This window comes from Schistocerca gregaria, chromosome 9, assembly GCF_023897955.1.
Source record: "Schistocerca gregaria isolate iqSchGreg1 chromosome 9, iqSchGreg1.2, whole genome shotgun sequence".
NCBI lineage: Eukaryota > Metazoa > Arthropoda > Insecta > Orthoptera > Acrididae > Schistocerca > Schistocerca gregaria.
The window spans coordinates 248,130,257-248,158,073 of NC_064928.1; positions in this window are offsets into that span (position 1 = coordinate 248,130,257).

Consider the following 27,817-nt stretch of genomic DNA (forward strand, 5'->3'; position numbering starts at 1 on the left):
TCCGCGCTGTGCCGTGTCACGTCTGTACACACGATCGCTGCGTTTTTCTCTCGACGTTCATACCTTTAAGTTTTGCAGCAACTGTTTGAGGGCGGACGACGGTAGGTGATGTAGGGAAAAGCAGAACAGAAATGTCGAACACTGATTACTGCGAATGAAGCTGATAAAACAGTCTGCTTCATGGTAACACGAGACGTTCTGGTGGTACAGTACGCCCACGAGAGTTGCAGACAGACTACTAGTTTCATGAAATTTTGTCTTCGTGAGTCAGTGAATATCTGACCCTTAACTAGGTGAGCGTAGACAATGAAAGGCGAAAGAAATACAGCTTATAGCATGACAGAGTTACTTGGTGTTTATTTGGTCTGCTCTACAAAAGACACGAATGTATTTGGGGGGGGGGGGGGGGGAGGAGCAGGAACGATTTGTCCATCATGCAAGGCGCTGTACAGTGCGTGGCGGTGGTTACCTTATACCATCGCTGGACACACTTCTTCCCATTCCACTCACAGATAGAGCGACGAAACGGTGATGGGTAGTCTGCTTCTGTTGGAGCCTCCACTAACCTGTCCAGTTTGTCGTCGGCGTCCTTACGCAAGATCGGGCATTCGATATAACGAAATCGCTTTGTGGTCTGTCGCAATTGCATTTTCTGTAAACTTCAATAGCTTTTCGCGAAAAGATCACCTTTTTGCTTTCAGGTATTCCTGTCTTAGTTCACGAAGCATTTCCGTAACAATAGCGTGCTGGTAGAACCTACAGGTAACAAAACTAGCAGTACGCCGCTACCAGTGGGCGAAGAGAAACAGGCAGACTGGGTATTTCTAGACTTCTGGAAGGCGCTTGACACGGAGCCCCATTGCAGACTGTTAATGAACGCCTGAGCACAAGGGTTAGGTTCGCAGATATGTGAATGGCTTGAGAATTTCCTATGTAACAGAATCCAATATGCTGTCCTCGACCGTTAGTGTTGATCAGAGACAAGGTTATCGTCAGGAGAGTCCCACAGAAGTGTAATAGGACCGCTGTTTCTATATACGTAACTGATTTGCCGTACAGGTTCAAATTCAAATGACTCTGAGCACTACGGGACTTAATATCTGAGGTCGTCAGTCCCCTAGACTTAGAACTACTTAAACGTAACTAACCTAAGGACATCACACACAGCCATGCCCGAGGCAGGATTCGAACCTGCGACCGTAGCGGTCGCGCGGTTCCAGACTGTATCGCCTAGAACCGCTTGGCCACAGCGGCCGGCTTGGCGTACAGGGTGGGCAGCTATCTGCAGTTCTTTGCTGGTGACGCCGTCGTGAACGGGAAGGTGTAGAAGTTAAGTGACTGTAGAACGTTGTAAGATGACTTAGAATTTCTAGTTGGCGCGATGAATGGCAGCTAGCCCTAAATGTGGAAAAATATAAGTTAATCCGGATGAGTAGAAAAAAAACAATTACGTTGTGGTCTAACACACCGTTGATAGTGTGTGGCTCGACACATTCACGCCATTTAAAAATATAAGTGCAACGTTGCAAAGAGATATGAAATGGAACGAACACAAAAAAGGATTGTAATAGTGAAGGCGAGTGGTCGACATCGGTTTATTGGGAAGATTTTAAAGTGTGCTTCATCTGTAAGGGAGACCGCATACAAGATGGTAGTGCTAACCATTTATTTCTGGAGTGTTTCTGATCCCCATCAGGTTGGATTAAAGGAAAACATCGAAAAAATTCAGAGGCGGGCTGCTAGATTTGTTACTGGTAAGTTTGGTCAACTTCCAAATGTTACAGAGATGCTTCATGAACTCACAGGGGGAATGCCTTGAGAGAAGAGATCGTTCTTTTCGAGAATACTGAGAAGAGGTTTTTAAATGCATATTCGACTCGTTTTTGCGATTTGAAAGATCTGACGTTAATTGTAGAAAACCCATCAAGCTTTAGTTGTGGAATGTAATTGGTCGTGTTTATTTCAGAAACTATTAACAAAATTTAGAAACTGTAGAACTGGTAACTGTGCAACGACTTCATTGCCACCAACGTAAATTTCACGCAATGGCGGCGAAGATAATAGACATTAGACACTGAGGTGACACAGGTCATGGAATACTAATATGCACATATACAGCCTGCGCTAGTGCTGAGTGCAAGTTTTCGACATAATTACGGGCCACAATACGAGAATTAACAGACTTTGAACGCGGAATTGTAGTTGGAGCTAGTCGCGTGGGACATTCCACTTCGAAAATTGTTAGAGAATTCAGTATTCTGAGATCCACAGTGTCACGAGTGTACCGAGAACACCAAATCACAGGCACGGAATACGCAGTTGTCGGGGGCCTTCACTCAACGGCCGAGAGCAGCGGCGTTTGCGTAGAGTTGTCAGTGCTAAAGGACAAGTAACACTGCGTGAAATAAATGCAGAAATCAATGTGCGACGTACGACGAACGTATCGGTAGAACGGTGCGGCGAAATATGGCGTTACTGGGCTGTGGCAGCAGACCACTGATGCGATTGCCTTTGATAAAAGCTCGACATTGCCCTTGTGGGCTCGTCACCTCGTCGGTTGCACCAGCGACGACGGGAAAACCGTGCTACGGTCAGACGAGTGCCGATTTCACTTGGTAAGAGCTGATGGTAGTGTCCCAGTGTGGCACAAGCCGCTCAAGACCGTGCTGCAACATTACGACTATGTTTCAACTACTTCTCCAAAACCGTAATTCATCTACGTCAGAAGCAAGCTTCCAAACATCGCACCAAGCAGAAATTCCGCGTATCAGTTCTACTACAGAGAACCAGACTGCGCACTTTCCCGTATACAACAGCCCACAATAACCGATCAGGCGGTTTATTATCCACTACAGTATAAGGCAAGCCACGAATGTTTACAGAAACGACCGCTAAATGGCGCTATTCAGATGTGACGGTGGCTTTTTTTCCTGCTCTGTCGTTCGTTGTTAAAACAATGGCAACTCAAACTGACCGAGTAGTTTGGAGTAAGTGTTTAAAACGAAAGATTGCGAAAGAAATAGAAATTTCAATAGGAGGCTGTCGCTGGATTATTTTGCAATTGTTTTCTTAAATTTCCTTCCCCACGACCTTTTTTTTTGGTTAGTTTCACACAACGTTGACAAACTGCAGTTTGCGGCGCCAGTTGTATGGAAGTTCATAGTATTTTGTTGTTATTTTTACTATCCATGAGATAAGTGTCCGTAATATCACAGTTCTGTAAAATCATTGCTGTTACTGCCTTTTTGTTTCAATCTACACCTGAAAATGGTCTGCAGCGCAGATTTAAACCGGCTGTAGGCAAATAAAAAGTTGCGGTCCAGGCAGTGTTTCTTTACTCATTGGTCAAATTAAGTTCTCTCTCTGTGTGTATATTACCATTTGAATGTAAACCATTAGGTGCTCTTCTTTATGTCTTAAAAAGGGATAAAACTGGAAATTTGTGCTAAGATCTTATGGGACCAAACCTGTGAGTTTATCGGTCCCTAAGCTTACATACTACTTAATCCAACTTAAACAGCAAAGGACTTGGAAGAGCAGTTGAACGGATTTAGATTAGATTAGATTAGATTAGTTTTCGTTCCATAGATCCGTGTTGAGGAGATCCTCGTGGATGTGGAGCATGTCACCTTTTTTATTTTTTTATTTTATTTTTTTAAAGCTGAAATAACAATACTAATAGTATAAATGTATACAACACATCATTTGTTTCTATTAAAAAATTCGTCAATGGAGTAGAAGGAGTTGGCCACTAGTAAGTATTTCAGGCTCCTTTTAAACTGATATTTGTAACTAAATTTTTTATGTTTGCTGGCAAATTATTGAAGATGAGTGTTCCTGAGTAGTGGACCCCTTTTTGAACTAAAGTAAGTGCTTTGAAGTCCGTTTGCAGATCATTTTTGTTCCTGGTATTGTATGTATGAACTGAGTTGTTTGTTGCAAAAAGAGATATTATTTAGGACAAATTTCATTAAGGAGTAAATATACTGAGAGGCAGTAGTTAGTATACCCAGTTCTTTGAAGAGGTTTCTACAAGACGTCCGTGAGGTTACCCCACAAGTAATACGTATTACATGCTTTTGGAGTCTGAAAACTTTTGTTTGACTTGTAGAGTTACCCCAAAATATTATACCATATGACATTATGGAATGAAAGTAGGCAAAGTATGCAAGCTTTTTCACTTTTATGTCGCCTGTGTCTGCTAACACTCGAATTGCAAATACAGATTTGTTAAGACGTTTCTGCAGTTCTGTGGTGTGCTCCTCCCAACTGAATTTATTATCAAGTTGTAATCCCAGGAATTTAAGACTGTCAACCTCTTCTATCTGCTCTTCTTCATACGTGATGCATATGCTGGGTGGAAAGCTCTTACAGGTTCTGAATTGCATATAGTGAGTCTTTTCGAAGTTTAATGTCAGTGAGTTGGCTTTAAACCATTTATTAATATCCATGAAAATATCATTAGCAGATCTTTCTAGAACTACACTCGACATACTATTTATTGCAATACTTGTGTCATCTGCAAACAAGAAGAACTCTGCTTCTAGCAGTGTAACTGATGAGAGATCATTAATGTACACAAGAAAAAGCAATGGCCCTAAGATGGATCCTTGTGGGACACCACATGTAATTTCTTCCCATTCTGATGATGACTGATGACTAAATTCACTAGTCCCTTGCACTGACACCCTTTGTTTCCTGTTAGCGATGTATGACTTGAACCATTTTGCAGCACTGCCTGTGACACCATAGAATTCTAATTTATTTAAAAGGATGTTGTGGTTTACACAATCGCATGCCGTTGACAAATCACAGAAAATACCTGCTGCTTGTAACTTGTTATTTAATGAGTTAAGTACATTTTCACTGTAGGTGCAAATAGCCTTTTCGATATCAGAACCCTTCAGAAATCCAAACTGTGTTCTTGATAATATGTTATTTGTGGTCAGATGGTTGAGAAGCTGCCTGTAGATTACTTTTTCTAAAATTTTTGAGAATGCTGGCAAAAGTGAAATCGGTCTGTAGTTTGATGGCATCTCTTCATCCCCTTTCTTGAATAGAGATTTAACATCTGCATATTTCAGCCAGTCAGGAAATGTCCCAGTTATAAGTGACTGGTTACACAAGTAACTTAGAATTGTACTAAACTCACAAGAACATACCTTAATTAACTTTGTTGATATTTCATCATAACCACAAGAATGCTTTGTTTTTAAAGATTTTATTATAGAAGTTATTTCTTTTGGTGATGTGAGTGACATATTCATGTCCCTAAAGCTATTTGTAAAGGCTAGTTTCAGATATTCAAGGGCATTATTTACTGATCCTGACAATCCCATTCTATCAGTAACGGATATAAAGTACTTGTTAAATAGATTTGCCACATTATGCCCATCGGTTACTAATGTGTCATTTACCCTTAGTGCTATCTGCTCCTGTTCCTTTCTGGTTCTACCAGTCTCCTCTTTCACTATATCCCATATTGTTTTTATTTTGTTCCCTGACATTGCTATCTTCTTCTCGTAGTGTATTTGTTTAGATGCCTGAATTACTTTTTTAAATATTTTACAGTATTCCTTGTATTTAGCTAAATCATCAGTATTGGAGCTATTCTTGGTAGACAGATACATTTTCCTTTTTGTCTTACAGGAAATCTTTAGTCCTTGGGTAATCCATAGTTTTATTATAGACTTCTGTTTAATTTGAGTAACTTTTAGAGGAAAACAGTTTTCAAACATGGTACTGACATTGTTCATGAATGTGTTATATTTTTCATTCATGTCATGAGCACTATAAACGTCTTTCCAGTTAATATCTTTGAGCAGTTTTCTAAAACACTCAATTTTTGGTTGATTCAATACTCTCCTGTACTCAGATTTAGCAGTCTTTTAGCTTAGAATTTACATTTAAAACAAGGAGCTGCATGTCATGATCTGATAGTCCATTTATTACAGGTTTTATGATATGATATTGTTCCTTTGACTTGTCTATAAAAATTTTATCAATGGCTTCCTTGAGGATTTAGTGATCCTAGTTGGAAAGTTTACAGTGTGAGTTAGATTGAAAGACAACATTACTAACTGCAGTAAATGTTTACTGGAAGATTGAATTAGAAAATCTGTATTAAAGTCACCAGCAATCAAAATTTCTTTGTTTCTTACTGTTAAATAACCCAAAAGAGCTTCTAGATGATTTATGAATAGATTATAATTTCCTGTAGGTGCTCGGTAAATAGTTACTATTATATAGAATCTGTTATGGAACTCTACTTCTGTTGCACATGCTTCTAGATGCTGCTCTAAACAGAATTTATTAATGTCAATGTTCTTGAATTTATGGCTGTTTTTAATAAGTGTGGCAACTCCTCGTCCCTCCTCCCCCAATGGACAGTGTCTTGAAAGGACGTCATAAGATGAACATCAACAAAAGCAAAACGAGGATAATGGAATGTAGTCGAATTAAATCGGGTGATGCCGAGGGAATTAGTTTAGGAAATGAGACACTTAATGTAGTAAAGGAGTTTTCCTATTTGCAGAGCAAAATAACTGATGATGGTCGAAGTAGAGAGAATATAAAATGTAGACTGGCAATGGCAAGGAAAGCGTTTCTGAAAAAGAGAAATTTGTTAACATCGAGTATTGATTTAAGTGTCAGGAAGTCGTTTCTGAAAGTATTTGTATGGAAGTGAAAAATGGACGATAAATAGTTTGAACAAGAAGAGAATAGAAGCTTTCGAAATGTGGTGCTACAGAAGAACGCTGAAGATTAGATGGGTAGATCACATAACTAATGAGGAGGTACTGAACAGAAATGGGGAGAAGAGGAGTCTGTGGTACAATTTGACTAGAAGAAGAGACCGGTTGGTAGGACATGTTCTGAGGCACCAAGGGATCACCAATTTAGTATTGGAGGGCAGCGTGGAGGGTAAAAATCGTAGAGGGAGACCAAGAGATGAATACACCAAGCAGATTCAGAAGGCTGTAGGTTGCAGTAGGTACTGGGAGATGATGAAGCTTGCACAGGATAGGGTAGGGTAGCATGGAAAGCTGCATCAAACCAGTCTCAGGACTGAAGATCACAACAACAACAAACTAACTTACATTAAGGACAACACACGCATGCATTCCCGGGGAAGGACTCGAACCTCCGACGGGGGAGGAGAGTCTCGCGAACCGTGGTAGGACGCCTAAGACCGCGCGGCTAAAACAGGCATAAATGAGAATCCTCGGTGTACAGCATAAAATCTCTTCCTTCTATTTTTTGAGAGCGTGTAGAAACCGTATAAGTTTATTTTCCATCTGACCTGAAGGAATAATCTCCTTCCTGATAAAGAGAAGTATGGATGAAGAGGAGAATACTGCACACAGACTCTCCTTGGCACATTCTTCCTGCGAGACGCCATTTATTTTTTACCCACGTCGCTTATCACTTCTGTTCATTTCCTTCCTGATGCATAGGATCATCTTTCTTCTACTTTTTACTTTAAAATCTTGTTTAAAAAGTTCACTTTTTTCGTTGTAACTTTCGGTTCACGTAAACGTGTAATGCCCTGTTGTCAGGATCCCAAAGTTCCCCTTGTTGTTACCGTCTTTTTAGTAGGCAACGTACAGTTTCAAGCATTTTAATTGCTGCGACTCGTGTTGTGTAGGGGTGTGCTGTATCATCCAGGGTGATGAAGACTGTGGATGTTATTGCGCTAGTCGAAGTTCTCCAGACGCATGCTTACTTCAGTCTGGTACAGCTCTTCTTGTCTTGATCTTTGTAACTAGTAGACCACGAGCTGCGGGTACGATTTGCACTAAACAAAAGCGTCTTCTAGAATAAGAGTATTTGTGGAGTCTGTGTCTAGCAACTGCTGTGCTGACCGGGGCTGCCTCGCGCCGCACAGTAGGTTGGCGCGCCGCCGGGTCCCGAAGCCCAGCCTCCAGGCTGCGCTGCCGTCCGTGACCCCTGGAGCGTCACGAGTCGTGTCATGTCGTGTCGTGTCGTGACTGCCGGTTGCTGGACGGAGCGTCACGTCGTGCCGCGTCCGCTGGGGAAACCTACTCCAGCCACTTCACTCCAGTGGGGTCTGCGTGAACCCCGCACGAAAGGCATGTCGTCTCGTAAATAAAACTGTCTTGCTGCAGTTTACAACCTTTTCTCCCACATCTACAACTATGTCCACATCTACATCGATCTTCTGCAAATCACATTTAAGTGCCTGTCAGAGGGTTCATTCAACCACCTTCACAATAATTCTCTATTATTTCAATTTCGAACAGCGCGCGGAAGAAACGAACACACACTTCTTTCCGTGCGAGCTCTGAATTCTCTCATTTTATTGTGATGATCGATCTCCCTATGTATGTTTTTTGCATTCGGAGGAGAAAGTTGATGATTGGAATTTCGTGAGAAGATTCCGCGGCAACGAAAAACCCAAGTCCTGTATCATGTCAGTGACACTCACCTCCCTACTTCGCGATAACACAAAACGTGCTGCCCTTCTTTTAACTTTCTCGATGTACTCCGTTAATCCTATCTGGTAAGGATCCCACACCGCGCAGCAGCATTCTTAAAGAGGACGGACAAGAGTAGTGTAGGCAGTCTTTTTAGTAGACTGTTTGTTACATTTTCTAAGTGTTCTGCCAGTAAAACGCAGTCTTTGGTTCACTTTCCCCACAACATTTTCTATGTGCTTCTTCCGATCTAAGTTATTCGTAATTGTAATTCCTAGGTATTTAGCTGAATTTACAACCTTTAGATTTGACTGATTTATCGTGTAACCTAAGTCCAACCGATTCCTTTTAGCACTCATGTGGATGATCTTGCACCTTTCGTTACTTAGGGTCAACTGCAAATTTTCGCACCATAGAGATATCTTCTGATAACTTTACCAGTCGATAAACGATAGCATCATCTGCAAACAACCTAAGAATGCCGCTCAGATTGTTTCGAAAATCGTTTATATATACAAGGGCCTATAACACTACCTTGGGGAACGCCAGAAATCACTTCTGTTTCACTCGATAACTTTCAGTCAGTTACTACGAACTGTTACCTCTCTGACAGGAAATCACGACTCCAGTCACACAACTGAGGCGATATTCCATAAGCACGCAATTTCACTACAAGCCATTTGTGTGGTACTGTGTCAGAAGGCTTCTGGAAAGCTAGAAATACGGAATCAATTTGAATCAGTTGTCAATCGAACTCAACACTTCGTGCCAGTAAAGAGTTAGTAGTGTTTCACAAGAAAGATGTTTCTAAATCCGTGTTGACTGTGTGTCAACTGACGTTCCCTTCGAGGTAATTCGTAACGTTGGACACAATATGTGTTCCAAAATCCTGCTGCAGATCAATGTCAATGAGACGGGCCTGTAATTCAGTGGATTACTCCTATTACCTTTCTTGAATATTGGTGTGCAACTTTCCAGTCTTTGAGTACGGATGTTTCACCGAGCGAACGGTTGTTTATTATTGTTAACTATGGAGGTATTGTATGAGCATACTGTTAAAGGAACGTAACTGGTAAACAGGGTGGAGCGGAAGACTTGCTTTTGTTGAATGATGTAAGTTGCTTCACTACTCCAAGTATGTATCTCTACGTTATTCATGTTGCAGCTGTTCTTGATTCGAATTCCGGAATACTTATTCTGTCTTCTACACGATTACTCTGCAATTCAGACGTAAGTGCCGGGCTTAGAGTTCACAACACAATATTCAAACTACTACTAGACTGTTCCGCTATCGAATAATGCATTGCAGCAAATGAACACTGAAATCTTTCCGCGTGAGTTCTAATTTCTCTCATTTTTACAGTGCTCATTTCTATCTATGTAGGCGCGAGTCAACAAAGTATATTGACGGTCTGAGGAGAATGTTGGTCATTGAAATTCCGTGAAAAGATATCGCCACAACGGAAAACTCCTTCGTTTTAATGATTGCAACTACAACTCGCTCAAAACTATCCGTGACATACTCGCCCCTGTTTCGCAACAATACAAAACGACCTACTCTCCTTCCAACCTTTTCTGCGACCTCCGTCAATACTACCTATCTGGTAAGGATCCCATACCATCTAGCAGTACCCTAAAAGTGGAAGAACAAGCGCAGAGTAAGTAGTCGGTCAAGCAGATCTGCTGCATTTTGCAAGTATCCTGTCAACAAATCGCAGTCTCCGGTTCGCCTTGCCCACACCATTCCCTACGTCATCGTTCCATTTTAATTTGCCCGTTATTGTAAGCCCTAGCTATTTAGTTGAACCGACACCCAGTAAATTTGCGTTATTTATCATGTAACTGAAATTTAAAGGATTTTCTTAGTAGCGGAGGCGCACAAATGTTTATTATGAAGGCTGAATTACCACTTTGAGCACCAGTTATCTTCTCGTGAAGACGACCGCCCCATCTGCAAACAATCTTAAGATGGCTGCTCTGATTGTCTCCTTGAAAAATGGTTCAAATGGCTCTGAGCACTATGGGACTTGACATCTGAGGTCATCAGTACCCTAGACTTAGAACTACTTAAACCTAACTAACCTAAGGATATCACACACATCCATGCCCGAGGCAGGATTCGAACCTGCGACCGTAGTGGTCGCACGGTTCCAGACTGAAGCGCCTAGAACCGCTCGGCCACGCCGGCCGGCGACCGTCCCCTAAATCGTTTATATAGACTGACAGCCTCAGAGCACCTGTAACACTTTCTGGGGGTAAGCCAGATGTACATTCGGTTGCACTACACGAGATACTGTTAATTAGCACTGATACTATAATCGCTGTCGAATTTTTAGCAGCTGTTCATGACATGGTCTGTTTGAAAATAAATGAAAGAGGCGAAATAGTAAAGCACTAGGAAACTAAACTTTTGTATACAATCACGCGCACCTGAATGCATTGCACTATGAAGGTGCGTTGACTCGAGAAAGAACGTCAACACTTCAGCACTCCCTTCAGCTGAGAATAGAATGGCGAAACTGAAGTTATGAGGTAGCATCCGGTGATACAGACAATCAGAAAAAAAGACGAAGCCGCACCACGATGGAGTTATCCGAATGGGACGGAATAGTGACGTACATGTGGTATACAGACAAATGAGAGATTACAATTTCTGAAAGTTACGATGATTTATTCAAGAGAAAGGACTTCACAAACTGACCAAGTCAATAAAGCGTTGATCCACCTCCGGCCCTTATGCAAGCAGAGCAGAGCAGAGATACTCGACTTGGCAGAGTTGTTCAATATCCTCCTGAGAAATAATGTGCCAAATTCAGCCCAATTCGCGCCTTAGGTTGTCAAAATCCCTAGCTGATTGGAGGCCCCTGATCACAATGCTTCGAACGTCCTTACTTTGGGACAGGCTCGGCGGCCTGTTTGGCCACAGTGGGTTTAAAAAGCACGGAGACAAGGAGTAGAAACTCTAGCCGTTGAGGGTTGAAACGTAAGCCGAGGACGGCTTGCCATGAATTGAAACAAAACGAGGCGTGGAATATCGTCAACGTAACTCTGCGCTGCAAGGACGCCGCAGATCATCGTGGCCTGGAATCTTATTGGAGTAGGACTGTTGTCCCGCTTCGAACTCTGCCTCGATGACCGGCGAAAACATGTCGTCCAGACGGAAGTGGGGTGCTAGCGTGACTGTCGCCTGCTATACGGCCCGAAAACCACGAGTCACGGCCTGGGGTGCCACTTCATTTCACAGCAGGTCGCCTTTGGTTGTCATCCACTGCACTCTCGTAGCACAGAGATGCGTCAGCGCTATTTTACGTCCCGTTTGTTGCTCTTCATGGCGAGACATCCTGGACTTACGTTTCAGCAAGATAACGCCCGCCCGCACAGGACGAGACTTTCTGCTGGTTGCCTTCCTGCTTGGTAAACCCAACCTTGGCCGGCAAGGTCACCGGGTCTCTCCCCAACTGAGAACGTTTGGAGCATTATGGGCAAGGGCAAGGGCAAGGGCAAGGACCGCCCTAACCGACGTCTGCTTCACGTCTGCTGTGCAGCGAGCTACCTTAATTTAAGTATTATCTGTATTTTTCTTACTTGTCACTTCTTCTTCTGCGTGTTTTTGCTTTTAGGAAGCTTTAATAGTAGAGTGCTATTAAGTGTTCCATAGATCTCGTGTTTGTTTTGAATACAGTCAGAGAGAGTCCCTTTAGTCAGCCATAGTGCCAGTAGTGTCAGTGTCGCCCTAACCGCCGTCTGCTTCACGTCTGCTGTGCAGCGAGCTACCTTAATTTAAGTATTATCTGTATTTTTCTTACTTGTCACTTCTTCTTCTGCGTGTTTTTGCTTTTAGGAAGCTTTAATAGTAGAGTGCTATTAAGTGTTCCATAGATCTCGTGTTTGTTTTGAATACAGTCAGAGAGAGTCCCTTTAGTCAGCCATAGTGCCAGTAGTGTCAGTGTCGCCCTAACCGCCGTCTGCTTCACGTCTGCTGTGCAGCGAGCTACCTTAATTTAAGTATTATCTGTATTTTTCTTACTTGTCACTTCTTCTTCTGCGTGTTTTTGCTTTTAGGAAGCTTTAATAGTAGAGTGCTATTAAGTGTTCCATAGATCTCGTGTTTGTTTTGAATACAGTCAGAGAGAGTCCCTTTAGTCAGCCATAGTGCCAGTAGTGTCAGTGTCGCCCTAACCGCCGTCTGCTTCACGTCTGCTGTGCAGCGAGCTACCTTAATTTAAGTATTATCTGTATTTTTCTTACTTGTCACTTCTTCTTCTGCGTGTTTTTGCTTTTAGGAAGCTTCAATAGTAGAGTGCTATTAAGTGTTCCATAGATCTCGTGTGTGTTTCGAATACAGTCAGAGAGTCCCTTTAGTCAGCCATAGTGCTCGTAGTGCTAGCGTTTGTTTTCAATACCGTCCAGAGACAGGTAGTGCTATTTTCCTTGTTTCTACAAGAAGTGGTTAGCAATCACAGTTTAGTCAATAATCAACCGCCTTTAGTGAATTAGTAGTCTAGTTAAAAGTTGATTAACACTCTATAGTAAATTGATTTCTTAGGATGGCTAGGATGTGTGGCTGCTGTGTACGGACGCAGGAGGAGCTGGCCACTCTTCGCGAACAGCTGAGCGTGTTGATGGCCGCGGTCAGCCGTCTTCAGGCTGCTGCCTCGGAGTGTAGCGGCAGTGGGGAGTCTGGTGCGTCGCATGGTGCACCCCAGGTGTTAGATGCTTCACCCACTGTCCCTGCTGTCGAGACATCTTCGCGGGTACCGGGCGCGGTTGGGCCACCCTCTCCCCAAGGGGAGTGGCGGGTTCAGCGGCGTTCGCGGCGCACGAGGCGGAGGGTCAATGTGGAGGCTGGCCGTGTGGCATCGCCCGCTCTGCCTGTGAGTGGACATGTGGCTGCTCCTTCAGCAAGGTCCGAGCAGGCACACGGGGGGAGGGGTTTATTAGTTATTGGGAGCTCCAACGTTAGGCGGGTGATGGAGCCCCTTAGGGAAATAGCGGAAAGGTCGGGGAAGAAGGCCAGTGTTCACTCTGTCTGCTTGCCGGGGGGTCTCATCCGAGATGTGGAGGAGGCCCTACCGGCGGCGACAGAGAGCACTGGCTGCACCCGACTGCAAATTGTTGCTCATGTCGGCACCAATGACTCCTGCCGTCTGGGTTCAGAGGTCATCCTCAGTTCGTACAGGCGGTTGGCGGAGTTGGTGAAGGTGGAAAGCCTCGCTCGCGGGGTGGAATCAGAGCTAACTATTTGTAGTATCGTTCCGAGAACCGATCGCGGTCCTCTGGTTTGGAGCCGAGTGGAAGGCTTAAACCAGAGGCTCAGACGATTCTGCGGAGAGCTGGGGTGCAAATTTCTCGACCTCCGCTATCGGGTGGAGAAATGTAGGGTCCCCCTGAATAGGTCAGGCGTGCACTACACGCCGGAAGCGGCTACGAGGGTAGCGGAGTACGTGTGGAGTGCACATGGGGTTTTTTTAGGTTAGAGAATTCCCTCCCTAGGCCCGACAAGACGCCTCCTGAGACGCGGCAAGGCAGGAGTAGGCAAAATGCAACAAGGAATAACAATATTAATGTGCTAATAGTAAACTGCAGAAGCGTCTATAGAAAGGTCCCAGAACTGCTCTCATTAATAAACGGTCACAACGCCCATATAGTACTAGGAACAGAAAGTTGGCTGAAACCAGACGTAAACAGTAATGAAATCCTAAACTCTGATTGTAATGTATACCGCAGAGATAGGCTGGACAGTGAAGGGGGAGGCGTGTTTATAGCGATAAGAAGTGCAATAGTATCGAAGGAAATTGACGGAGATTCGAATTGTGAAATGATTTGGGTGAAGGTCACGGTTAAAGCAGGCTCAGACATGGTAATTGGATGTCTCTATAGGCCTCCGGGCTCAGCAGCTGTTGTGGCTCAGCACCTGAAGAATAATTTGGAAAATATTTCGAGTAGATTTCCCCACCATGTTATAGTTCTGGGTGGAGATTTTAATTTGCCGGATATAGACTGGGAGACTCAAACGTTCATAACGGGTGGCAGGGACAAAGAATCCAGTGAAATATTTTTAAGTGCTTTATCTGAAAACTACCTTGAGCAGTTAAACAGAAAACCGACTCGTGGCGATAATATATTAGACCTTCTGGTGACAAACAGACCCGAACTATTTGAATCAGTTAATGCAGAACAGGGAATCAGCGATCATAAAGCGGTTACTGCGTCGATGATTTCAGCCGTAAATAGAAATATTAAAAAAGGTAGGAAGATTTTTCTGTTTAGCAAAAGTGACAAAAAGCAGATTACAGAGTACCTGACGGCTCAACACAAAAGTTTTGTCTCAAGTGCAGATAGTGTTGAGGATCAGTGGACAAAGTTCAAAACCATGGTACAATATGCGTTAGATGAGTATGTGCCAAGCAAGATCGTAAGAGATGGAAAAGAGCCACCGTGGTACAACAACCGAGTTAGAAAACTGCTGCGGAAGCAAAGGGAACTTCACAGCAAACATAAACATAGCCAAAGCCTTGCAGACAAACAAAAATTACGCGAAGCGAAATGTAGTGTGAGGAGGGCTATGCGAGAGGCTTTCAATGAATTCGAAAGTAACGTTCTATGTACTGACTTGGCAGAAAATCCTAAGAAATTTTGGTCCTATGTCAAAGCGGTAGGTGGATCAAAACAAAATGTCCAGACACTCTGTGACCAAAATGGTACTGAAACAGAGGATGACAGACTAAAGGCCGAATTACTAAATGTCTTCTTCCAAAGCTGTTTCACAGAGGAAGACTGCACTGTGCTTCCTTCTCTAGATTGTCGCACAGTTGACAAAATGGTAGATATCGAAGTAGACGACAGAGGGATAGAGAAACAATTAAAATCGCTCAAAAGAGGAAAGGCCGCTGGTCCTGATGGGATACCAGTTCGATTTTACACAGAGTACGCGAAGGAACTTGCCCCCCTTCTTGCAGCGGTGTACCGTAGGTCTCTAGAAGAGCGAAGCGCTCCAAAGGATTGGAAAAGGGCACAGGTCATCCCCGTTCTCAAGAAGGGACGTCGAACAGATGTGCAGAACTATAGACCTATATCTCTAACGTCGATCAGTTGTAGAATTTTGGAACACGTATTATGTTCGAGTATAATGTCTTTTCTGGAGACTAGAAATCTACTCTGTAGGAATCAGCATGGGTTTCGAAAAAGACGATCGTGTGAAACCCAGCTCGCGCTATTCGTCCACGAGACTCAGAGGGCCTTAGACACGGGTTCACAGGTAGATGCCGTGTTTCTTGACCTCCGCAAGGCGTTTGACACAGTTCCCCATAGTCGTTTAATGAACAAAGTAAGAGCATACGGACTATCAGATCAATTGTGTGATTGGATTGAGGAGTTCCTAGATAACAGAACGCAGCACGTCATTCTCAATGGAGAGAAGTCTTCCGAAGTAAGAGTGATTTCAGGTGTGCCGCAGGGGAGTGTCATAGGACCGTTGCTATTCACAATATACATAAATGACCTGGTGGATGACATCGGAAGTTCACTGAGGCTTTTTGCAGATGATGCTGTGGTGTATCGAGAGGTTGCAACAATGGAAAATTGTACTGAAATGCAGGAGGATCTGCAGCGAATTGACGCATGGTGCACGGAATGGCAATTGAATCTCAATGTAGCGAAGTGTAATGTGATGCGAATACATAGAAAGATAGGTCCCTTATCATTTAGCTACAAAATAGCAGGTCAGCAACTGGAAGCAGTTAATTCCATAAATTATCTGGGAGTACGCATTAGGAGTGATTTAAAATGGAATGATCATATAAAGTTGATCGTCGGTAAAGCAGATGCCAGACTGAGATTCATTGGAAGAATCCTAAGGAAATGCAATCCGACAACAAAGGAAGTAGGTTACAGTACGCTTGTTCGCCCAATGCTTGAATACTGCTCAGCAGTGTGGGATCCGCACCAGGTAGGGTTGATAGAAGAGATAGAGAAGATCCAACGGAGAGCAGCGCGCTTCGTTACAGGATCATTTAGTAATTGCGAAAGCGTTACGGAGATGATAGATAAACTCCAGTGGAAGACTCTGCAGGAGAGACGCTCAGTAGCTCGGTACGGGCTTTTGTTGAAGTTTCGAGAACATACCTTCACCGAAGAGTCAAGCAGTATATTGCTCCCTCCTACGTATATCTCGCGAAGAGACCATGAGGATAAAATCAGAGAGATTAGAGCCCACACAGAAGCATACCGACAATCCTTCTTTCCACGTACAATACGAGACTGGAATAGAAGGGAGAACCGATAGAGGTACTCAGGGTACCCTCCACCACACACCGTCAGGTGGCTTGCGGAGTACGGATGTAGATGTAGATGTAGACCTCCAGTCAACTCGGGATTTTGACGATCTAACGCGCCATTTGAACAGATTTTGGCATCATATGGCTCAGGAGCTCATCCAACAACTTTATCAATCAATGCCAAGAGGAATAAGTTCTTGCATGAGGACCAGAGGTGGACTTGTTCAATTGCTGAACCTGTTCTCCTGAAATTGTAATCATTTATTTGTCAGTAGATGTAGGTCACATCTACCGATTTCCCACCCATTTGTATAATTTCTGACTGGTCCGTCGTGTTTCTTGTCTTAAGAGTGTATCACAACTGAGAAACTAGCAGTAACAGTTGAACTAAGCAACTCTGGACATGAGGCAATGCTTAGAAGGCGATATAAAGTCTATTTATACTTTATCGACAATGCGTTGTTTCCTTTCTGTGAACTACATAGCACATGTAGTTTTCTCCTTCACTCCAGCAGACTTTCGTACCGTTAAAAAAAGACTGTTAAATGGAAAATGTTTTGTCTACTGGCGTTCTTATTTATGGGCAGTGTGGGTTTCTTTTTCCTGGTACTGCACAACTCAGATGATTTTTCGCTTTCAGATAACTAGCTTTTTATGGAACAAGACTCAAAGGAGTGAAATCCAACCCGCCATGCAATCTTCGCAGTAAGTCATGTAAGCAAAAAGAAACAATAAAATAATGATTAGCGAGCCACACAAGGAAAAAAAATCCCTCCTCGAGGATGAGTGAGCGCGGAAAGAAATAGTTTCCATCTGCCGACGTCGGCGGACGAAGGTAGAAAGCCGATGTCAAGACTTCCTGAGAATCCTTGACGGTGACGTTGCGTATCCGGTATCGGAGCATTTGAATGCTGCCATTTGAAACGTGTTGTGTAAGGTTCTGGCGTTCGGTCCCGGGACGTCCACTGTGTGTTGACCATAATTCGCCAGTGGGCCAATCGGCCAAGAGAGGCGCTCGCGATGGAAACAAATTTGCGCCCTGGTTGGTTTAACCGGCGGTTACAGTCAGCTACCAACTGTATAAAGGCGGTAACTCTTAAATCGTAAATATACGATCCAAAATATTCCCAATATAAAAATAATTGTGAGGTACAGGTGTACCCTTTGCAACGTTTCTGTGCTAGGAGATGCGGCTGTAGTTTTACCACAGGGAGCACGTGAATGGACGAGACGTATTTGGGCTACGGGTGGAAGGCGCCATTTTCTGGCTTGTACTTATATGGACATCTCCGAAAGAACACACAACATATAAGTATATAGTTCTGGCAATACCGGCCATGTCATTCCTCTTCTGCGCGGATGCACAGATATTGCCCAAACTCTTACGGGAATTGGTGATAATGTCTTCCGGGACTAATGAGTATGTTGGGTAGGAACACTACGAATGTAGTTTGTGGACATACAAGGTGAGCATGTGGGTCTCGCGGGAGGCGTGCGCGAGATAGTCCCTGCAGTCGCACTATCCTCTGTGCCCTCGGTGGTTCAGATGGACAGAGCATCTGCCATGTAAGCAGGAGATCCCAGGTTCGAGTCTCGGTCTCGCCACACATTTTCAGCTGTCCCCGTTGATATATATCAACGCCCCTCAGCAGCTGGATGTATTAGTATATAATTATAATCTTCTGGCTTGGTTGCTTCTGGCCGAGCATTCGTTTTGCTCTGGCTTGTACTGTTCTCAATGTCGGTATGGAGATTTACTTTCAGGATGCCGTTTCGAGATATGCTGAATGCCGTAATACCCGACACTGCATTTGGACTTGCTACGATCGCAAATGTTTAAGCGATATGGCTTGGCAAGATTTTTCTTTCCCTGGGACATAGTTTAGGAATTCGATTTTTAATTAACACAACATTGTTGGAGAGCTATTTCACAGTCACCATGGACGTAATCAGGGAAATCATTACTGCTCGTTTTACCCTTTTAATGCGCATAACACAAGTACTTTTCCTAGTCAAAATTGTGTAATCTACTAACACAATCTTATGTTTTCGCAATCGTGTGTAAGTGATTGTTCGTGACAGCTGTGTTTAACAGACATATTCATACTTCCAAATACAAACGCCCCATATCTTCTCGGTTAAAATACAAGAACTAACCTGAAACAGAATTTTGATTCGTCGATTCTACTATTGCCGGTAGGGGACAGACACATCGCTCTGTTTTCGTTCTTCTATTGTGCGATGTAATGTGTTAGAGCTCGTAGTAGTGGTAATACAAGACTACACTGAATCGATTTACATGTACGAAAACAGAGTAGCTAGGCTATGGTCCACAAGCCCTACTGCCTCAAGTGCTATGAGATACGTCGCCTGGTGAAATCAAATGTTCGACATTTATCACTGACCTCTGGGGTATTTCCCGACATTTTCGACCCTTGTGTCTCGTATTAAATTACTTGTCTCAGTATCATGTACATCGCTTCGGTTTTTTTAACGTTAATAAGAATGACCCTGTATATAAAATATCCAAACACGAAGGTTGCACCTTCTCAAAGTGAAAGAAAGACAACTGCCAACCACAGGTGTGAACCGGGAGTGGAAAAGTGCTCACCTGCAGTATGCACTGTACACGAAACACGCAGAAGCAATGAATGAAGTGTTAACTAAAACAAGCTATTGTTGGGCAAGTACGAGCCGGCAGGAAATGGAACCACAGCTAAAGAAGGGAAAAAACTGGACTGAACAGGAAAACTGGACTCATCAGGAAAACTTCGGTAATAGCTTTGTTGCGGAAACGGATTTCTTCGTTTAACAAATGACGCTGCTATTTTCTTAAGGTAGTAAAAATTGCAAGTTCTTGGAATGAAGCTAAACGGCATACTTTACGAACATACTGTCGTTGTAATATGCTCACCTATTTTACGTCAACTTTTTTTTTTTTTAAATTAGTGTGTTTCAGATATCCTTTCTCCATAAGTAGACCATCAAGTGATGAATTTCTAGGAAGAGGAAACCGGTTATCGCGGCATTCGTCTCACGCGAGACTGGAAAACAGGGTGTTGAAAAAAGCAGTTGAGTTTGTTAATAGGACGCTGTACTCAGTGAAACGGCAAGAAAGTGGAATAAACATCCATTGGGGAACATAACTACTCAGACCAGAACTCTAGTTCACAGCAACGGTCGGAAAACATTTGGCTGCCGTCGTGACGACAGCCGCTCCTACGGAGTTTTCGACGTCCTTCTGTACCACAGTACACTACCCTAGCCGCACGTCGGCTCCAATATTACATTGTCTGCAATCAGCGGTGTGATACCGAGTTGTCTTCTGCCTTTTTTCAGACGTATTAGCGAGTATTATTGTGTACAAGTTATTCACAACTCCGGGTATGTTATCTCGACTTGTTACATTGTTACGGGGATGGCGTCGCTCAGCTGTTTATTGCTATTACGATGATGTTATTTTCCACCATTTAGCAGCAACGGACGCCTACTGCTACACACGTAATAGTGCCGGGAACGATTTCCTGCTACAGTTTAGCAAATGGACTCCATCTGATGGAAAGTACTTTTATGTGATGGGTAACTGACCACTAAATGTAACGAGAAGTGGATCCGCCAGTAGAAATTAGGGAGGTATATAGTGTTGTCAGCAGAGAAGGACTAACAAGAGAATATATCCGTCAAGAGCATTCAGTTACTTTTAAAGTGGGCTACTCATTGAATGTCAGCTTCATAACAAATCAGTCAGGCGGATTTAAACGCCCCTTGAACTGCCCTAGCTGACTGTTGGTGATGTGACTCAACTGCTGGACAGAGACCGCCGAGAATTTCGTATGGGGGTTGTAAATATCGCATTAAATCAGCTGCAGGAATCTGTGACGGTTCAGTTATTTACTGATTGCAAATTCAAAGACCTGTTACCTGATATTTTAAAAGACGTAGTACATATTATACTCTTTTCGTTTGTCATCTCCTTTGTAGTTCTTTGTTTTGTTTTTATCTGCAACTTTTGGCACACAATAAATACTTTTTAAAAATAACTAACTTGAGGTCAGGTATAAAATTTCTTCGTTCTAAGAGGAATGCAGAAAGATGATACGCTAGAGAAGAGATTTGTTAGAATCAAAAGCGATTGTGACTGGCGGAATGGTTTCATGTTCCTCAGCTTCCTCAGTGGCGCTGTTGTCGGTGTCCACCCGCTCGACATTGTTGCTACGTTGCATGTACGCACTTCTTATGTCGTGTCCGTAGGTTCTCTTCATGCGTTATTTTTGAAATACCATCTGTATGTGTATTTAATTGTCCCCATTGTTCTTGTTCTCTTATTGCTATGCAAACATGAATTTCTGTTTCTGTTTAGTCGAAGTGGAAGTGGTGAGTGAGAGTGTGAAGACACCCACATTCCACGCGCGTGTCATAAGGCCCGTGTCCGGTTAAGAAATCCACCATACAGCGGCAAGAACCGAACTGTTTATTCTCAATTGCTCCCTTTTGTCGAAGAGGAAGTCGCACAGTCTACGTCCGTTATCGCTTAAATGCCATTCATCCTACCAACTTTCCAGGTGACGCGTAGTATCAGTACACCTTGTCCGCAGCTCATGGCCTTGCGGTAGCGTTCTCGCTTCCCGCGCCCGGGGTCCCGGGTTCGATTCACGGCCGGGTTAGGGACTTTCTCTGCCTCGTGAGGACCGGGTGCAGTGTGTTCTTCACCATCGTTTCATCATCAGTGACGCTCAAGTCGCCGAAGTGGCGTCAACTAAAAAGGAAATACGGCAGTCGAACTTCCCCACATGGGGCCTCCCGGCCAACAATGCCATACGATCATTTGATTTCATTTGTGTGTACCTTATCTAGTCTCTCAATCTCTTACCAGTAGCTTGTACGTAGGTATGGGAAAAAGCGACTGATTAAAATCGATGCCGGTATTTTTGTTCTGAATAATCGTCATTTTTTTGTTTTTGTTTCATTTTTATTAACAACCGAGGAAAAATGAAATACCAATTAGCCAGAGCAGCTGTGCTAAAAGATTACGTTTTTAAATAAACGTTATTTACAAAAGGACTAATTTTCATTCGTAAAATTCGAATTGGTTTCAAATATTGAATTATTATAGAAAATGAGAAAAGCGATCCCTATCGTTTGAATAACAACGTCCACAGAAACGCTCAACCGACACATGAAATGAGAACTCCTACAGCATTGCTGAGACAATAACGTCCCTACCGGCCGGGGTGGCCGAGCGGTTCTAGGCGCTACAGTCTGGAAACGCGCGACCGCTACGGTCGCAGGTTCGAATTCTGCCTAGGCATGGATGTGTGTGATGTCCTTAGGTTAGTTAGGTGTAAGTAGTTCTAAGTTCTAGGGGACTGATGACCTCAGAAGTTAAGTCCCATAGTGCTCAGAGCAATTTCAACCAATAACGTCCCTGTTACATGCGACGTGGCTTAAAGTGCGCGTCGCTCCCACACATCCAATGTATTGCAGAATGGCACGGAAGACAGTCTGGAAATAATTTTACGAACTGATTTAGCAGTAAAGTACAATGATTCATTTGCTTTATGAGGTTAAAGATTAGTCTGGCATTTCTATGAAATGATAAAAGAGGAATAATATTGTGGTAACAGTAAAAAAACTGAAAACTTAAAAATTCGTTATAGTAGAGAGCTTCACGGAGAACATTAGGGAACGATTGACAAGAATGGGGGAAAGAAATACAGTAGAAGAAGAATGGGTAGCTTTGAGAGACGAAATAGTGAAGGTAGCAGAGGATCAGGTATGTAAAAAGACGAGGGCTAATACAAATCCTTGGGTAACAGAAGAGAGGAGGAGGAGATTAGTGTTTAACGTCCCGTCGACAACGAGGTCATTAGACACGTAGCGCAAGCTCGGGTGAGGGAAGGACGGGGAAGGAAATCGGCCGTGCCCTTTCAAAGGAACCATCCCGGCATTTGCCTGAAGCGATTTAGGGAAATCACGGAAAACTTAAATCAGGATGGCCGGAGACGGGATTGAACCGCCGTCCTCCCGAATGCGAGTCCAGTGTGCTAACCACTGCGCCACCTCTCTCGGTTAACAGAAGAGATATTGAATTTGTTTGATGAAAGGAGAAAATACAAAAATGCAGTAAATGAAGCAAGCAAAAAAGAATACAAACGCCTCAAAAGTGAGATCGACAGGAAGTGCAAAATGGCTAAGCACGGATGGCTAGAGGACAAATGTAAGGATGTAGAAACTTATCTCACTGGGGGTAAGATAGATACTGCCTACAGGAAAATTAAAGAGACCTTTGGAGAAAAGAGAACGAATGGCATGAATATCAAGAGCTCAGATGGAGATCCAATAATAAGCAAAGAAGGGAAAGCAGTAAGGTGGAAGGTGTATATAGAGGGTCTATACAAGGGCGATGTACTGGAGGACAACATTAGAGAAATGGTAAAGGATGTAGATGAAGCTGAAATAGGAGATATGATACTGCGTGAAGAGTTTGACAGAGCACTGAAAGACCTAAGTCGAAAAAAGGACCCGGGAGTAGACAACATCCCATTAGAACTAATGACGGCCTTGGGAGAACCAGGCCTAACAAAACTCTACCATCTAGTGATCAAGACGTATGAGACAGACGGAATACCCTCAGACTTCAAGAGGAATACAATAAATCCAATCCCAAAGAAATCAGGTATTAACAGATGTGAATATTACCGAACTATCAGTTTAATAAGCCACGGCTGCAAAATACTAACACGAATTCTTCACAGACGAATGGAAAAACTGGCGAATTCTTTACAGACGAATGGAAAAACTGGCAGAAGCCGACATCGGGGAAGATCAGTTTGGATTCCGTAGAAATGTTGGAACACGTGAGGCAATACTGACCTTACGACTTATCTTAGAAAGTAGATTAAGGAAAGGCAAACCTACGTTTCTAGCACTTGTAGACTTAGAGAAAGCTTTTCACAATGTTGACCGGAATATTCTCATTCAAATTTTAAATGTGGCAGGGGTAAAATACAGGGAGCGAAAGGCTATTTACAATTTGTACAGAAACCAGATGGCAGTCATAAAAGTCGAGGGGCATGAAAGGGAAGCAGTGGTTGGGAAGGGAGTGACAGAGGGTTGTAGCCTCTCCCCGATGTTATTCAATCTGTATATTGAGCAAGCAGTAAAGGAAACAAAAGAAAAATTCGGAGTAGGTATTAAAATCCATGGAGAAGAAATAAAAACTTTTGAGGTTCGCCGATGACATTGTAATTCTGTCAGAGAGAGCAAAGGACCTGGGACAGCAGCTGAACGGAATGGACAGTGTCTTGAAAGGAGGATCTAAGATGAACATTAACAAAAGCAAAACGAGGATAATGGAATGTAGTCAAATTAAATCGGGTGATGCTGAGGGAATTAGATTATGAAATGAGAGGCTTAAAGTAGGAAAAGAGTTTTGCTATTTGGGGAGCAAAATAACTGATGATGGTCGAAGTAGAGAGCATATAAAATGTAGACTGGCAATGGCAAGGAAAGTGTTTCTGAAGAAGAGAAATTAGTTAACATCGAGTATTGATTTAAGTGTCAAGAAATCGTTTCTGAAAGTATTTGTATGGAGTGTAGCGATGTATGGAAGTGAAACATGGACGATAAATAGTTTGGACAAGAAGAGAATAGAAGCTTTCGAAACGCGGTGCTACAGAAGAATGCTGAAGATTTGATGCGTAGATCACATAACTAATGAGGAGGTACTGAATTGAATTGGGGAGAAGAGGAGTTTGTGGCACAACTTGACAAGAAGAAGTGATCGTTTGGTAGGACATGTTCTGAGGCATCAAGGGATCACCAATTTAGTATTGGAGGGCAGCGTGGAGGGCAAAAATCGTAGAGGGAGACCAAGAGATGAATACACTAAGCTGTTTCAGAAGGATGTACGTTGCAGTAAGTACTGGGAGATGAAGAAGCTTGCACAGGATCGAGTAGCATGGAGAGCTGCATCAAACCAGTCTCTGGACTGAAGACCACAACAACCGTTCGGTCGCAGGATCGAATCCTGCCTCGGGCATGGATATGTGTGAAGTCGTTAGGTTAGTTAGGTTTAAGTAGTTCTAAGTTCTAGGGGACTGATGACCGTAGAAGCTAAGTCCCACAGTGCTGATAGCCAACAACATATGATAAAAATAACAAACAGCTGATATGATGCCTGTATCTGCTTGTAGTTCTTGGAAACCGACAAAATAACACAAGAAAAGGTTCTTCAGTCTCTGTTTTCACCCTTTATCACTGACTGTTGTGCGTAATACCGAAATAGTGTTATGATAACCGGTTACATGTTTTTTGAGCAGACCTTAAAAAAATGAGATTTAAGAATACTACTCGTTTTTGTATTGTATTCAACCAGTTATGACTTTTCAAGTAAAAAAAACTAACGGCCGACGGACTAAGTTTTCTTTTACTTTCTTTTATTTGCCTATTTCATTTAATATTCTGATTGTGTCTCTTGAAACTGAGTCGAAATTTTTCAGTCTTCGTTCGATTTGCAGGTTTAGTAAAGGAAATAATAGGAATTATTTCAGAAATCGATTATTGTACTTTGAGCAACATTAACAGTCAGGTTAAACTGGCGTGGAAACACCGATACAACCTAAAACCGGTTGTTTGAGTGATAACCGCTATCCATACCTTGCAGCTCTGTATCTGATCGTCTATAGGGCATGTTCAAAGCACCACAGTGCATCCACTAAGTCTGCGATGAAGGTTCCAGATAGCGTATGCAGAACACTTTTGTTCCCTCGCCTGACTGGTGCTTTGTACCCGACAAGGTTGTTCGTGTGCCCACGTGCTAGCTGCAAAGTTCAGTACTGATCCGAAGAGCGCACAGTGGTATGTCCGTGTGAGTGGTAGCGGTAGTCAGTACATTTTGAATTTTGCCTCACTGGATTGCCGAGTGATAGGAACCCTCGACCATTCGATTCATGTGTATATTCACATTGTATACTGTAGACTCAGCAGTATTTGGCTTGTAATGCAGCAGCTACGTATCCCAGCCCCTAGACAATTAAACCCGCCAAAAGTTTTAATATCGCAACACTGAGTCAGAGGGTAAGTAGTTGAGGGCCACCACAACAGCATTTCATCACATCATTTTTATTTGAAAGCCCGCAACCTCTGCCGCAACTGCTTGGGCGGCAGACTCAACTCCTGTCTCGCGGTTAACGAGGTAACATCCGCAAGACAATCTGCGCTGGTCGGTTCACCACATATACCGACCCAGGGAGTGGTGAGTCTGAGCTGGGGATCTTCCAGTCAGCACACGATTCTGAGCTGTGGTCCAATCTGTTTTGTTCAAGGTGTGTGGGATATTCGGATCACTGGAACACGGACCGTGCCAAACCGCACAGGGCTATGAACGTCGTCGTGTAATCAGATAAGATGAATGTGTTTACTACACATGATCACGATTCATTATTAAATGCCATTAAAAGAACTTGTGTTAGTGTCTGCACAGGATACGGTGGCCTATGCGCAGTGACCAGTTTTTCTCCGAAGTGCTTGTTCGGAAGGAGATACCAACATTGTTCGCCCACTTACGGCCGGTCGGCGACAATCTGCGACGGTATAACCGAGACGCACGCCCTACAGTCTTCCTCAAAAGACTCTGCACAAACTATTCGGAAAAAGAAAGTTATTTTTGTATTACTTGTATCTTTGTGTGTCAGCTTTATGATGATGTGTGCATCGTTTCGTTAATGATCATAGTTATTGTGGTATTTGCATTTAAGATACCACGCGAAATTCGAAAAAGCTTGCAATAAAAATAGGGGTCGCTATGATTTTGCTTTTGGTGCACATTTCATAATGTGTTGCTGCATACGAAAGTTTGCTAATATATTTTTCATTAGGCTTGGGTGCAAGCCTCTTGTCTGTTACTAATCTCGAGAGAAGTAACCTGATTTAGCACAGTCATTTGGGATTGTAGGCGCCAGCGATAAAGACGGAATGGAATAGCCACAACATTCCTCACAGTTCAAAAACAGCTTGAGATATCGAAATGAGATTTTGGCAAATGATTGCATGCAAAGAGAAAATAATTTTACCATATGGTTATTACGCAGAACTTCAGTGTGTGCCATGTTATTCCACAAACTACTGACTTTTTTCTATGAAAGATTTCAATTTGTAAGTGCTATCGATTGCTGGTGAAATTAGAAATGCTATGGGTTTTGGAAGAACTTAAGTGAAGACATTAGATGTTCATTTTGTACCAAGAATGTGCTTTTTCATAAGCTACTGACCTAACTTTCCGTCAGTTTCTCACTTAAACAACATGTTAGCGAGGTGAGACTATGTAAACTCGCCTGACTTTTGGGAAATGAACAAAAGAAATGTAGGTTGTACTCGAAATTCGCCATTTGTGATGCTTCTCTGAAAGTTACAAATTGTTAACAAGTCACCAAAAACAAAGTGTTGCTTTTGTTGCATTTTCACCAGAATTCTTTCTGGATACTAACCAACGCAGGTGTGATAGTACTCGTAGATCGATTTGAATGGAAGTCATTCAGCTGTGGGCACAGAAGGGCTCCACTTCATACTTACAAAAAATTGTGTAGGCTTCGGTTCAGACTGGCCTTCCCCTCCGGCGCTCAGCATTTCCCCTACAATGCCTGCCTACAGCCCCCACCACTGCCCACTGCTCTCCCTGCATGTATCCTGCCCGTTGCTCATCTACCGGCCACATTATTCTGAGCGGACTCTACCTAGTGTGGCCTACTGAGTAGCCCCAGCTGTTTTTTAAAGAACGATGTTCAGTTACCTTTTTCAGCTTGTTTTGATTATTGTGTACTTTCCTGGGTGCCCTGATTGATACTAGGGTTCCACCACACTTCTTGTTGGGTCGATTTGAAGCTCATTTAAGCTTGAAATTCGAACTATATGGGAATATTTTTAATGCTGATGTTTTTAAAGGAGGGTAGATACTTCTCACGATTATCTTGTATCTTTTTAACCTTCTTAAAGAAAAATTGTAACGTTGTTTTGTAACCATGGAAGTGATGTTAAGTTGTATTTCTTTAAATAATTGTATTCATTGATATTATTCATTGTGATAATAAAATTGTAATTGGGTAT